Genomic DNA, 13,254 nt, shown 5'->3' on the forward strand with positions numbered 1-13,254 from the left:
TAATTTTCTAACATCATATGCCAAAATTTTATATAACTCTTCCCTATAGTATAGACTCAGATGAACCTCCACATCATTAGTGGATAATCTTTTTCCAGAATTAGATACTCACTTTCTTAGAGAAGATACATGAAATACATTGTGTATATCAGACATATTATCACGTAATAATAAAATGTAAGTAGAACTATCAATCCTCTCAATAATCTCAAAAGGTCCAATGTTCCTTGGACTCAACTTACTGATTCTTCCAAATATACGATCACCTTTCATCGGACTGACTTTGACATAAATAAAATCACCAACTTGAAATTCCACCAGCCCGTGTTTCTAATCATAATACTTCTTGTGCTTATCCTGTGCAGTTCTCAATCTTTCTCTGATCAATTTAATTTTTATTATAGTGTCATCCACAACTGTTGATCCTATCACATGTCTGTCACCCACCTCTGTCAAAGATAAAGGTGTCTTGCACTTTCTACCGTATAAGGCTTCATATGGGGCCATGCCAATACTGGACCGATAACTGTTCATCTATATATGGATAAAAAGTTATACTGAAATGAAATTTTATACCCAGGCCTTGCTGAATGCCTCTCCAAAATTTGGAGGTAAACCTGCCATCATGATCGAATACAATCACATTTGGCACACCATACAATCTAATAATATATATGACATATTTATGCGCTAATCTGTCTACTGAATTATTCTATCAGATCGAAATAAACTATGTTGACTTCATCAAACGATCAACAACAACCCAAATGGCATCATATCCCTACCTCGATCTGGGAAACCCTATAGCAAAATCCATCATCACCTCCTCCCATTTTCACTCAGGGATAGGTAATGACTGTAGAAGACCACCTGGTCGTGATACTCTGCCTTCACTAACTGACATGCCTCACACTTTGAAACAAACTCAGCTATATCCTTCTTCAATCCAGGCCATCGTAGCATAGCTTTCAAATCTATGTATATCTTGTTACTTCTTGGATGAATAGTGTAACCCGAGTAATATGCCCAATATAGGATCTCAGCTCTCAAATCACCAGTAAAGGAACCCTTGGCCAATCAGAAACAGCTTGAATCTTCTAGGGATCTACTAAAATGCCTACACTACTCACTACATGCCCCATAAATGAAATGCTCCTCAGCTAGAACTCACATTTTGAGAACTTAGCATATAATTAATATTGCCTCAAAATCTATAGAGAAGTCCTCAAGTATGTTGTATGCTCCTCAGATCTATAATACATCATAATATCGTCTATAATGACGATCACAAAATGGTCCAAATACTTTCTGAAAATTCTATTCAAGACTATTGGGGTGTTCGTAACTCCAAAATACATGACTAAAAACTCATAAAGTCTGTACCTCATACTAAATGTAGTACCACATTATCTACCCTTACTTTCAACTGGTGATAACTAGATCACAGATATATCTTAGAAAATATTGAGCATCTAGCCAGTTGATTAAACAAATCATCAATACTAGAAAAATGATACTTATTTTAATAGATACTTTGTTCAACTCCCTATATTCAATGCACATCTACATCGTGCCGTCCTTTTTCTTTACAAATAGAACATGTGCTCCCTACAGAGACACACTAGGGAAGATGAATCCCCTGTTAACTAACTCTTGAAGATGAACCTTCAACTATTGAAGCTCCTTAGGTGCCATTATATATAGAGCTTTAGAGATCATAGCAGTACCCGAAAAAAGATCAATACAAAACTCTATCTCCCTATCTAGCGGTAAAGTCACTAAATCATCTGGAAAGATATATGGAAACTCCCGAACTACAGAGACACTACTCACAGAATCATAAGAGAGTTTCACATATCTGATAGATGCTAAAAATACTATGCTACCTTTACTCCAAAGTCAATCCACATCTAGAGCAGAAATCAAATAAGAGAGAATACCTCGAATTCCCTGAAATATGAAGCTCTCACCATTTTGATGCAAAGTCACTTTGTTCCTCAAGTAATCAATCTAAACCCCATATCGACTCATCCAGTCCATACCCAAAATGACATCAAATGCAAAAATAGGTAGCAAAATCAAACTAGATCTCCAAACTCTATCAAAAATCCCGAATCACATACTAGCTAAAATTTCATCTCCCATAGGCAAAACCCCAGATAAAAAACAAGTAATAATATGGAAGATTAATCGAGAGAATCAAAATACTGATCAGACATAAAAGAATGGTTAGTACCAAAATCAAATAAAATATGGCAAGGAGATGTAAAAATATAAGTTGTACCAGTCATAACATTTAGGGACTTGCTGGCCTCTTGCTGTGTTAGACTATAAACTCATGGATATACTAGAGTCAAAGCAACAAAACTACCCGCACCTCATAAAACTCCAGAAGGCTGACCTCGGGATACTTGATAAATATCCCAACTAGGTGGCACTGCCCTCAGCCTACCTACTGTCGACTGTGTAGAGCCTCTGAATTAGGATGTCTATCAAAACCAAATTGTGGACACTCAGCAATCTTATGTCCAAACTGACCACAATGAAAATACTTGCATGATGCTCTGTAACACTGACCACTGTGTTTTCTACCACATTGCTAACATAATTGGGCCTCACTCACTAAACCTCAAAAGCTAACAACACTGCCTCTATCTTATCTAGAAGAAATTGTTACTGGCTGTCCCTCCTTCTGAACTCAATAGATTTAAACCTGCTCTTCTTCCTAGAATGGCTACTGCTAGCTATCTAACCACAAAATCTCTTCTTGCTTGAAGCCCATCACTGTTATATTGCTACTAAATTAGTCTCTATCCTCTTGGCCCTCTCAACCAACTAAGCAAACTTTATAATATCACATGCCAATAATGACTGCCTTAAAGCATCTCAAAGTCCCTCTAGAAATCAATAACACTTCTCCTCAGACGTACTAACTAATTATAGTGAAAATCTAGAGAGAGCAGTAAAATTTGCCTCATACTACATCACTAACATGCTTCCCTGAATCAACTTCAAAAAAGAGCTCTGTAATTGTCTCATAGTAGCTGGAGGTACAAACCATGTCCTGATTGCCTAATAATCTCATCCCACATAATCAGAGCATTAGCATGACCTTGAAACTTCTCTCTTTGTTGGCCCAACCACCAGCTCTCTGCCTCGCCATCAAATAAAAATACAGTTAATGCAACTCTCCTCACAGAAGGACAATGCATCCCATCCAGGGTCTTCTTTATCCTCATCATGAAGTTTTGCAAATATCTATCTATGTCATCAGATCGGGTACCAACAACCCATGTGTGAGTGTCACTAACTAGATGTGTTACTATGCCTACAATCTGAGAAATTTCTTTAGAACTGATCATAGGAGCTGTACCCTAAACCTGAGCTGTTTGATAATAACTCTAAACATTGGTCATATCTAGATCTGGCTGAGGTGGATTTGCCATCTTAAAACACAAATGAATGCAAAACATGCATATATAAATAAATAAAATTGGCACCCAAAACTATCTAGAATCATCTCACACGCTTCTACAGATTAAATCCTATGGCTCTGTTACAATTCACTTCTCTAACCTTGCTCTGATTTCAAAAATCTTATCATAACCTGACCTGATATGACCCGATATCAATAGGCCATACCATATCCAATTATGGTAAGACAGACCCCAAGATCTGCTTGGAGAAGTACTGAAATAAAACTTCCATTTTATATACTATATAGAACAAATATTGAAAGTAATATAAAGAAAGATACTATTGAATCTAAACATAATTTTTTTTTTTATATATATCATCCAAAACATATATAATTTGAAATCTATATACAATAATGCTTGGCAACTAAGGGCATAAAAAAATAAAATAAAAGCCAAGCCTACAAAAATTAAAACTAACAGAATCATACATATAACACATATCAGAGCCTGCTATCCCAACTACTTAGGTTGCTCTTTACCCTTCCCTAGGCCTTAAAACAAAAACAAAAGTAGAAATGAGCAAACATGGCTCAATAGGCTATTGTATCCTAAAAAAAATTAATAATTAAAACCAAAAGAACTAAGAACACTATGCTGAATCATTTATTGAAATTAATAATTAAGTAAATACTGAAATGAATTGAATTATAAGCAAACACTTCATAATAGAATCCCACCTCAATAGCCTATTAGCTTTGGCATAATAATGCATAGGTAACAAAATCTCACAAGCATAACATAATCCCTCCTCAGTCTCCCACTGATGTCGGTAAAACAAAATCCCACCTCGATTGCCCACTACCACCGGTGTAATAGAACCCCACCTCGGTTGCCCACTAGCACCGACATAATAGAATCCCACATCAGTTGCCCATTGACGTCAGCATAATTTAATCCCACATCGATCGCCCACTAATGTCGGTGTAATAGAATCCAACCTCAGTCGCCCACTTGCACCAACATAACAGAATCCCACCTCAGTCGCCCATTGATGCTGGCATAAGAGAATCACACCTCGGTCGCCCACTCGCACTAGCGTAATAAAATCCCACCTCGGTCGCCCACTGGCATTGGCATAATATAATCCCACCTAACATCCTTATACACTTAACATTGATGGAGTTTCTTAGCATGATCAATACAATCTTGAACCATACTTGGACAATAGTATCCCATACATTTGATTTTGATTTTATTTTTAGTCCAGATTGGTGTGCACCATATAATCCTCTAAGAACTTTACTTATGACTTTTTGGAATTCATCAGGATCCAAACATCGTAGCCACATTTGATTAAGTGATCTACGATATAATGTATCATTCATGAAAACATATTTTAAGGCTCTTTATGATATTTGCAAAATCATAGATTTATTTCAGATAATCTCCCTTCTTTAAATTATTTTATGAATGTATCTCTCCAATTATTTTCATTAGATATAGTAAGGCTCTCTTTCCTTTCATTCCTTTCATCATCTTGTATGATAGCTATAGTTAATACATGCCTATTTTGAATAGTTATGAGAATTGGATCCTCCTGCAAATTTGCTAGTTCTTTGACTAGCTTTGTTAGTGCACCAGCTTTACCATTTTTATTGTGTATAATTCTAATGAGAGTTACTTCAAGAATTTGTTGTATGTGTTTCATAGTATATTCATGGTATGAGATTACTTCAGGCTCATTGATTTTGAAAGTGCCTATTATTTGTTTGATTATGAGTTGAGAATCTCCATATATATGGAGTTTTTGAATTTTCATATTAATTTCCAACTCAAGGCCTTCTATTAAGGTTTCATATTCATCTTCATTATTAGTGTGAGGCTCTGTTAAACTATAGAAATATTAGAGTACACCTTCTATGATGTAATAAATATAAGGCTCACTTGAGTTGTCAAAAAATTTAGGTGGCCTAACAGATTTTATGATGAAGCTCCATCAAAATAGAACTCTCATTCTTGTATTTTTTTTCTCTTACTTCTACTTTGAGTGTTCGCTCATCTGGCAACTCATCATTGAATGGAGAATCTATAGGTAAAGGATGCACTGCTAGAAATTTAGCTAGAGCATATCCTTTTACTACTTTTTATGGCATATATATTATGTTAAATTATAATAGCAAGACAACCCATTTGGCTAGATGACCAATGAGAGTAGGTTTAGTCATTAAAAGTTTTAATGGATCCACTTTCAATATTAAAGTGATTTTATTGGAAAGCAAATAATGCAGAGTTTTTGATTGGCAAAAATTAATGCTAAGCATTACTTTTCTATCGATGAATATTTAGATTTTGCTCCTATTAATCATCAGTTCATATAATAAAGGGCATTTTCTTTGTCATCTTTATTTGTTTATGCTAGCAATGCTCCGAGTGATTCTTTAAGAGTTATTGTATATAAAATTACCAGTTTCCTTAGGATACGGGCAGTAAAAATTAGAGGATGTAGCAAATATTACTTTATGCTATCAAACACCTCCTAATACCTCCTAACAAGCATCATCCCATATAAAAGATGTATTTTTCTTCATTAGACATGCGAATGGTTGACATTTACCTGAAATATAAGATATAAACTTTCAAATGTATGCCAATCTAACTTGGATTGAATGAAGTTATTTTAAAGTTTTTGGATGTGTCATTTCCACAATTGCTTAAATTTAAGAGGGGTCAATTTCGATTCATCTATGATGTATCATAAATCCAAAGAATTTTCTGGACATAACACCAAAAGCACACTTTAATTGATTCATTTTCAAATTAAAAACTTGAATTTTTTCCAATACAATCCTAAGATCATTTACAAGCTCATGTTGAACTTTAATTTTTACAACTAAATCATCAATATAACAATCAACATGTTTATGAATTAGATCATCGAAGATTTGAGTCATTGCTCTTTGGTAGGTGGCTCTAGCCTTTTTCAAGCCGAATGACTTCACCTTGTAGTAATATATGTCGATGGGTGTTCAAAATGTGGTGTGTTTTTCATCCTCAATATCTATTTTAATTTGATTATAGACTGATGATCCATCCTTGAATGAGAAGTTGTTATGGTTTAATATATTATCTACCATAAGTTTTGCATTGGGCTGTAGGAAATCTTCATTTGGGTATATTTTATTCAAATCCAAATAGTCTATGCAAACATGAATTTGACCATTCTTTTTCTTTATTGGAATGATACTGATGATCTATTCAGTATACTTCTCTTCTCAAATAAAACTAGCTTCAATAAGCTTCTTGGTTTCAGCAATGACTTATTCTTCAATATCAAGTCACATTTACTTAGTGCTTGCTTGATAGGCAATATTTTGGTATCGATGGAAAGTTTATGCACTACCACCTATGGTAATAAACCATACATTTTAATATAGTTCCATGTAAAATAGTCTTTGTATTCGAGAAATAACATTCTCAACTCCTGTGCTTTGTCATGCAAGAGATTAGCACTAAGGAATATAAGTTTGGGATCTTCTTCAGTACCTAAGTTTATTTTTTTGAGCTTATCCACAGTAGCTTGACCACCTTCTTCAAACTTATTTGGAGCTTCTTTCAGATCTAAAATTAAATATTTTTCTTGATTTTCATTTTTCGATAATCTCTCCTCCTTATCTGTAATATTATAGTAGGTTGTGTATGTAAAATATGGATATTAGGGGTATTCAAGATAAAGATAGGATAATGCTCGTCTAAGATATAAATATCAAGCATATCCAAGACCCTATGTTATAGGCAAACCTTTGTCGATGGCTTTTGTGCTTATTCATTATGCCAGAGCTTTCTGAAATAACAGGCTTGCTTGCTTATTTGCACGAAGAATATTCTTCTTTCTATCAACTTTCTCATAATAGGTGGAGGATATTAAGTAAAGATTTTCAATATATCTCCATAGTTTCAATCATCTTCCCATTCTATTTCATGAGTAATGTGATGTGGTATTACTCTTAATTCATATAAAATAGATTCACATTCATTGAGACCTCTTTTACGGGGAAAATAGAATATTCTTAACATTTCTATATTTTGTTTGGTGAGATAGTTGATGTTTTGGATTGTACCACTTGTATAGGTACTATTTTGATGATAGCTGTAGTATCCGAGCTTCAGATACCCTTATCATTGAAATTTAAACTTTATGTAATTGTTTAGATATGGAATTGGGTTTTTGGTCCCCTTTCTCTTGAGATTCTATAGTACCCTTGGGTTGTTAAAGAAGTTCTTCTTCTCCCTTAATGCTCATTTTACTTAAGCATCATACCTTGTTTGCATGTTTAGCTTTGTAATCAAAAGGGACAACTGATTGTTCTCTCTTTCTTTTCTCTATGATTAGGGGTTTAAAAGTTATGAAGATATCATCATCCTCTTCGATATCACTACTGAGATGAGGCACTAAGAAAATTTGATTTGATTTATTCTCTCCTTTATCCAGCGTAGCGGCCTAAATTCTTGGAAGTTTATTGCCTTTTGTTTTTTGTGCTATAAAGTACTTGGCATCATCATAGATTTTGACTTCATGCACCAAGAACAATTGTTCATCATCATCAATAAGATATTCTGCATTATCTTGAATGTGTTTAATACATCGATGAAGTGTTTAAGGAACTATACCATACTCGTGAAGGCCATGTTCTTCCAAGAAGTGCCTTGTATGATGTGTTGGAATCAATAATGTGAAATATTGCCTCTATTTTAAGTTCCCCAAAGGTCAAAGGTAGGACCAAGGATTTTAGGATTCTTTGCCCTTGTTCGTTGAATTCATTTAGAAACACTGTTTTTTTATTCAAATACTGGATGTCCAAGGCCAATCCTTTGAACATTTTGAGGCTAATTAGATTAATAGAGGAACCTAGATTAATAAAAATTCTATTTATTTCAATATTATTACTCTCCGCAGTAACATTTAATGTTTGATTATGATCTACAGTTCTTAGAAGTATTTCACTATCATAGAAAGTGGTTATAGCATTATTCTACATATATAAATCTTCTTTCAAGCTTTCCTTGGCAAAGAACACATCATACTATTTAGGATTTTTCAAAGCTTTAATGAGTGTTTCTCGAAGGTTCTTAGACATAAGAAAGATGTAATAGATACTCAATAATGCAGGTAATTTGTGGAGATGTGATAATATATTGTAATCTATATATGCACTGGTAACCTTGGGTTTAAGAGGCTCTTATGGAATAACAGCTTCATTGAGCTGAATATTCTTCTCATTATCCTTTATTTTATTTTGAGGTGGAGGAATCTATTTTTCACCTCTCAGCTAGATTTGTGTCACCTCTGAAGATGAACTAACTTCAGCTTTAGAATTCTTTGAACTTTCCATATCTTTAACTTCCTTGAAATTTGAACTACTTCTGAGTTTTGGGCATTTTTCTTTAAGAATCTTCTTACCCCTGTGATCACTTTCTTCATCGGGGAAATATAATTCTTCATCCGAATAAGTAGAAGGTTTAATGTATGATGTACTTCCTTAGAAGGCATTTTCAAATTAGCTTTATAAATAATAATAGGTGCATTGTATCCTTTTACAACCCTTCCACCTCATTTATTTATGACTTGGCAAGTTTCAATTGAAATACTCTTTTCCTTTTCTGATTTTAAGTCAAGATATAAATTAGCCATATATTCTTCAAGCCTTACGGATGCCTTGGAGGTTACTGATATTCATCAATGGAGTCAATGTATTTTTTAATCACAATTTTCTACCGTATTAATTTATTCTTCTTTTCTTTCTAGGATTTTGATCGACGCATATGTTTTCCTTTTTGGTATTTAAAATATTTCAAAGATTTCTTCATACTTGAGTTGGTCCCCCCTTCCATTGGATTCTCTGAAGAAAGGAGTCTTGGACTGACTTCTAATTCTAATGGACTGTTTTGATGAATGCCTTCAATGGCCAGTAGGGCATTCATCATTTGTTTAGTTTTCTTTGAGATAAAGGTCTCCCAACCACCTTCATCTTCCTGGGATGCTTTTTTTTTTTTGTCTTTTGTGCTTTGGCATGGTATAGAGGAGAAAACATTGGTTTTCTCCCTCTTGGGATTAATAAGAACATTATCAAAAAGTGTAAGTTCATAGTTCTAATAATTCATTTTAACATAATCTTTGAATATGAAATAGTCTTCTATTGGATAACTTACAATCCTATTATATGGACAATAGTTTGGATCATCATACCTGCCGGTGCTGGTTGGTAGGATTCTGGTAATTGAAGGTTAATTTTAAGTACTTGCCTGAAAATCTTTCCCATATATTCATTTCGAATACAGCTTATTTATTTTTTCCTGCAAAGTAGGTTTCCTTTGCCTTTCTCTTATTTGTTTCAACATTTTTGATGGATTCATTGAATCTTCTTTTACTTTCTTATCAGAGGAAGACAAGAATATGGTATTCACCTCTTTCCTCTTTGGATCAAAAGTCTTGATCTATTCATGTTTTTATGATAGATTATTGTTATAATTGAAGCCAACACTTTTAGGCTTTGTTAACCTTTTATCTTTTGCTACACGATCCAGTAACTCCTAGAAAGTATTAATTGTAGCCATCACGAGATATGGAGCCATATGGTAATCTATATTCCCCATCAAGAGCTAAGCATCATGCTTTCATGCTGAGATTTCTTCACCTAGTTATGTACTTGGTTACTATTTCCTCTCTTTTCACTTTCTCAAGAGCGAGGTCAGCAATATTCACGCTTTCTTCATTGCACTAGCAAATCTTTTAATGAATATTGTCTCTAATTTGAAGAATGTTCTTACTGAGTTGTTGGGTAACTCAACATACCACTCAAAAGATGTATCTATTAAACTACTAACGAATTGGCATAGTAATATAACATCATTACCACCCATATTTCCATAGGTATCTTTGAATTGTACCAGATGCTGACAAAGATTTGTAGTACCATAAAATACATTAAACTTTGGCACTATGTACCCCTTTGGATACTTCTCTTGGTCATATTCTACCGGATACAAATGACCTTTTCCCACTAAGGCTTCAACAGCTTCAAAAGCAATAACTTCTTTAACCTTTTGGCTAATGAGGTTTCAATTTGAGCTTTGCTAACCATTTCACCTTCTTTAGGAGTTATCAGTGTTGGCTCCTGTAACTGCTCAAATATTTTATCAAAAGTAAGCAGTAATCAGGAGTTATTTGAACATTTCCTTGAGAATTTACTATGGGTAGTTAGCTAGTTGTATCCATCATGCCAAGTTTTCCAAACAACTGTTTCGTCATATAACTCATCTCATCAAGAGGAGCATTTAAATGATTGATTTCTTGATCTTTCTTTTGTTGCATATTGCATTTTCAATTGCAATCTCTTTATAACCTCTTCAGCTTCTTCCTCCTCAACTTCCTCTGGTTGTGGAGTTTTATTCATAACCGTTGCTTATTCTTGGTCCTCTTGTAGTTGTTCCTCATTTTGTAGATTGAACAATGCATTTTTACGAGCACACCACTGATTAAATCAATTAGGTATATGATCAATCATCCGGATGACTTCAACGTCCATGGGACTAATATACCCTTGCACTTCCTCATCGTCATTACAGGAATTATCATTTTCATCTGACTCATGTTCATCTCCATTAGGACCACTGCTTCTAACATATAACTGGAGAATTGAAGGAATTATTATAGACACAACACCCTTCCTCTTCTAGTGTAGTCATGTCAACAAAAGTGTTCTTATCTGGGGATAACTTTTGGGCATCAAATTTTAAGTCGCCCTTTATAGATTTCTTTATCATAGTCTTTTTTCTGAGCTTCAAGGCATTTTGGTTTTTTTTGGAACCCAAACTTGTTGTCTTCCTGTAGTCAAATGTCGATGGTCACCAGCATTGGAATGTACCTTTAAATGGCTAGATTTATAATACCATTATTGGGGCCTTCATTTATCATATCTTTTGTTATAGCCTTTTGCATGTAGACTATCAAAAGGCTCTCCCAAATATTTACTTCTGTAATATGGGTATTGACCTATATTAGGATGTATTTTTTTTTGCTCTCGGTAGTAGGGAGGACGTTTAAACTCCTCTCTATAAAATTTTATTGAAACTTTATTATTCTAGGGTCGAGCCGTATTTGAGGAAATGACTTCATTGACATATTTTCTTAGCCTTCATTGCATATTTCTATCTTTAATAGCCTTCAATATTTATATATCTTGGAAGAGAGATTCTTCCTTCCTTGGTGGTTATGGCTACTAATGTGAAGTATCCCATAAAGGCTTTTTAATTCACCCTTGTGATTATTTCTATATAGTTATTTTATAGTTTGGCATTAGACTGCGGTTTTAACACTTGCCAATAGTTATTTTCTACACTAGCTTTTTTAGTAGTGTGTTCGTTATTTTGTTCATGTAGCTTTTCCTTATTATAATAGTACGTTACTTTACTTTAGGAAAGTTGTATTGTTTTTTACATACTTCTAATATTTTGTTCTATATGCAGTAGCTAGATTTATTATTTTCCAGCATTTATTTAATTTATTCATGACACACTTATTCTTGTTTTCCACTTTGTAGGTTTTTGTACTTTTGTAATTCAGGGTGCTCATAGATAGTTACATGAGCCACTATAGTGTTGAGAGTTTCAGTTTGTGTTGTGGGGAGTTTTGTACAGGACTTTGTAGAGTTTTGTTTGAGTTGAGAGTTGTGGTTGTGTTGGGGAGTTTAAATGTTGTTTGTTTGGAGATTTTTAGAATTTGTGAGGGATTACATTGAGTATCGAGTTATTGTTAGAAAATTTGAGAGCTTGTAAAGCAATGTTGTATATCTCAATTATTGGAATTTTCCTCCTCCTTTCTATTGCATTTAATTTTATAATTGATTAATAAATTAATTAACCAATTAGCCATTTTTAAAATTCACGACTATCAAAATTATTTACAGCTCTCAAATTTTAAATTATTCTCAATTTTTTTTAAAAAAATCTTTGATTTTTAAAGCTCTCAAAATTTTAAAACTATCGGATTTAAAACATGCTCTTAGATTTTTAAATCAACCAATTGATAAATTAATTTTGAAATGATTTGTTGCAATCCTTCATACTTCATTAGCTAGAGGAAGAGATGTGATGTTTTGACAATCAGAGACCTCTAATGCTTCAAAGGGGAATATTATTTGAAATACGGAGAAGAGAGGTAATGTTTTGACAACCAAAGACCTCTAATGTTTCAAAGGGGCATAACATTTGAAATACCACAATAATTCAAGTCTTCCACTCATTATTATTTATGTGAAATTTATTAATGAGATGTCTCATTTGGAGACATTTGAAGCACTTCAAGATAGTCTTTAGACTAAAAATGATGTCCAAAAAGTTCTCATTTATGCTGGAAGGCATTTGGGAGATTGATGAGAAGCAAGATAAAAGTAAATGAGAGAGAACATGTTCGTTCCTCTAGCTTATGTAAATTTTGGTAGTAAGCTTTTAGTAATAACTCAACTAAACTCAATTGTAATGATTATTTGCAAAGGTTATTAGAAGATCTAAAGGATAAATGTTTGCAACTTCTCAATTCTCATGCATTATATGTAAAAAACTCTAGAAATCCATCTATTTGGAAGTCTCTATTCCATTTAGATTTCATTTTACTTGTCTAGGAGATGTTACCCTAGTCAGGTATAAATCCATTTATTTAAGAGTATTTATCCCATCCAAATTTTAATCTACCATATCCATTATTCACTTTCCTAGTCAATTTTAATATGCTATCTTAGTCAAATACAAATCTACTTATTTATGAATCGATCTCTCTTTC

The sequence above is a fragment of the Dendrobium catenatum genome, unplaced genomic scaffold, assembly GCF_001605985.2.
Source record: "Dendrobium catenatum unplaced genomic scaffold, ASM160598v2 fragScaff_scaffold_188, whole genome shotgun sequence".
In the NCBI taxonomy this organism is placed as follows: Eukaryota; Viridiplantae; Streptophyta; class Magnoliopsida; order Asparagales; family Orchidaceae; genus Dendrobium; species Dendrobium catenatum.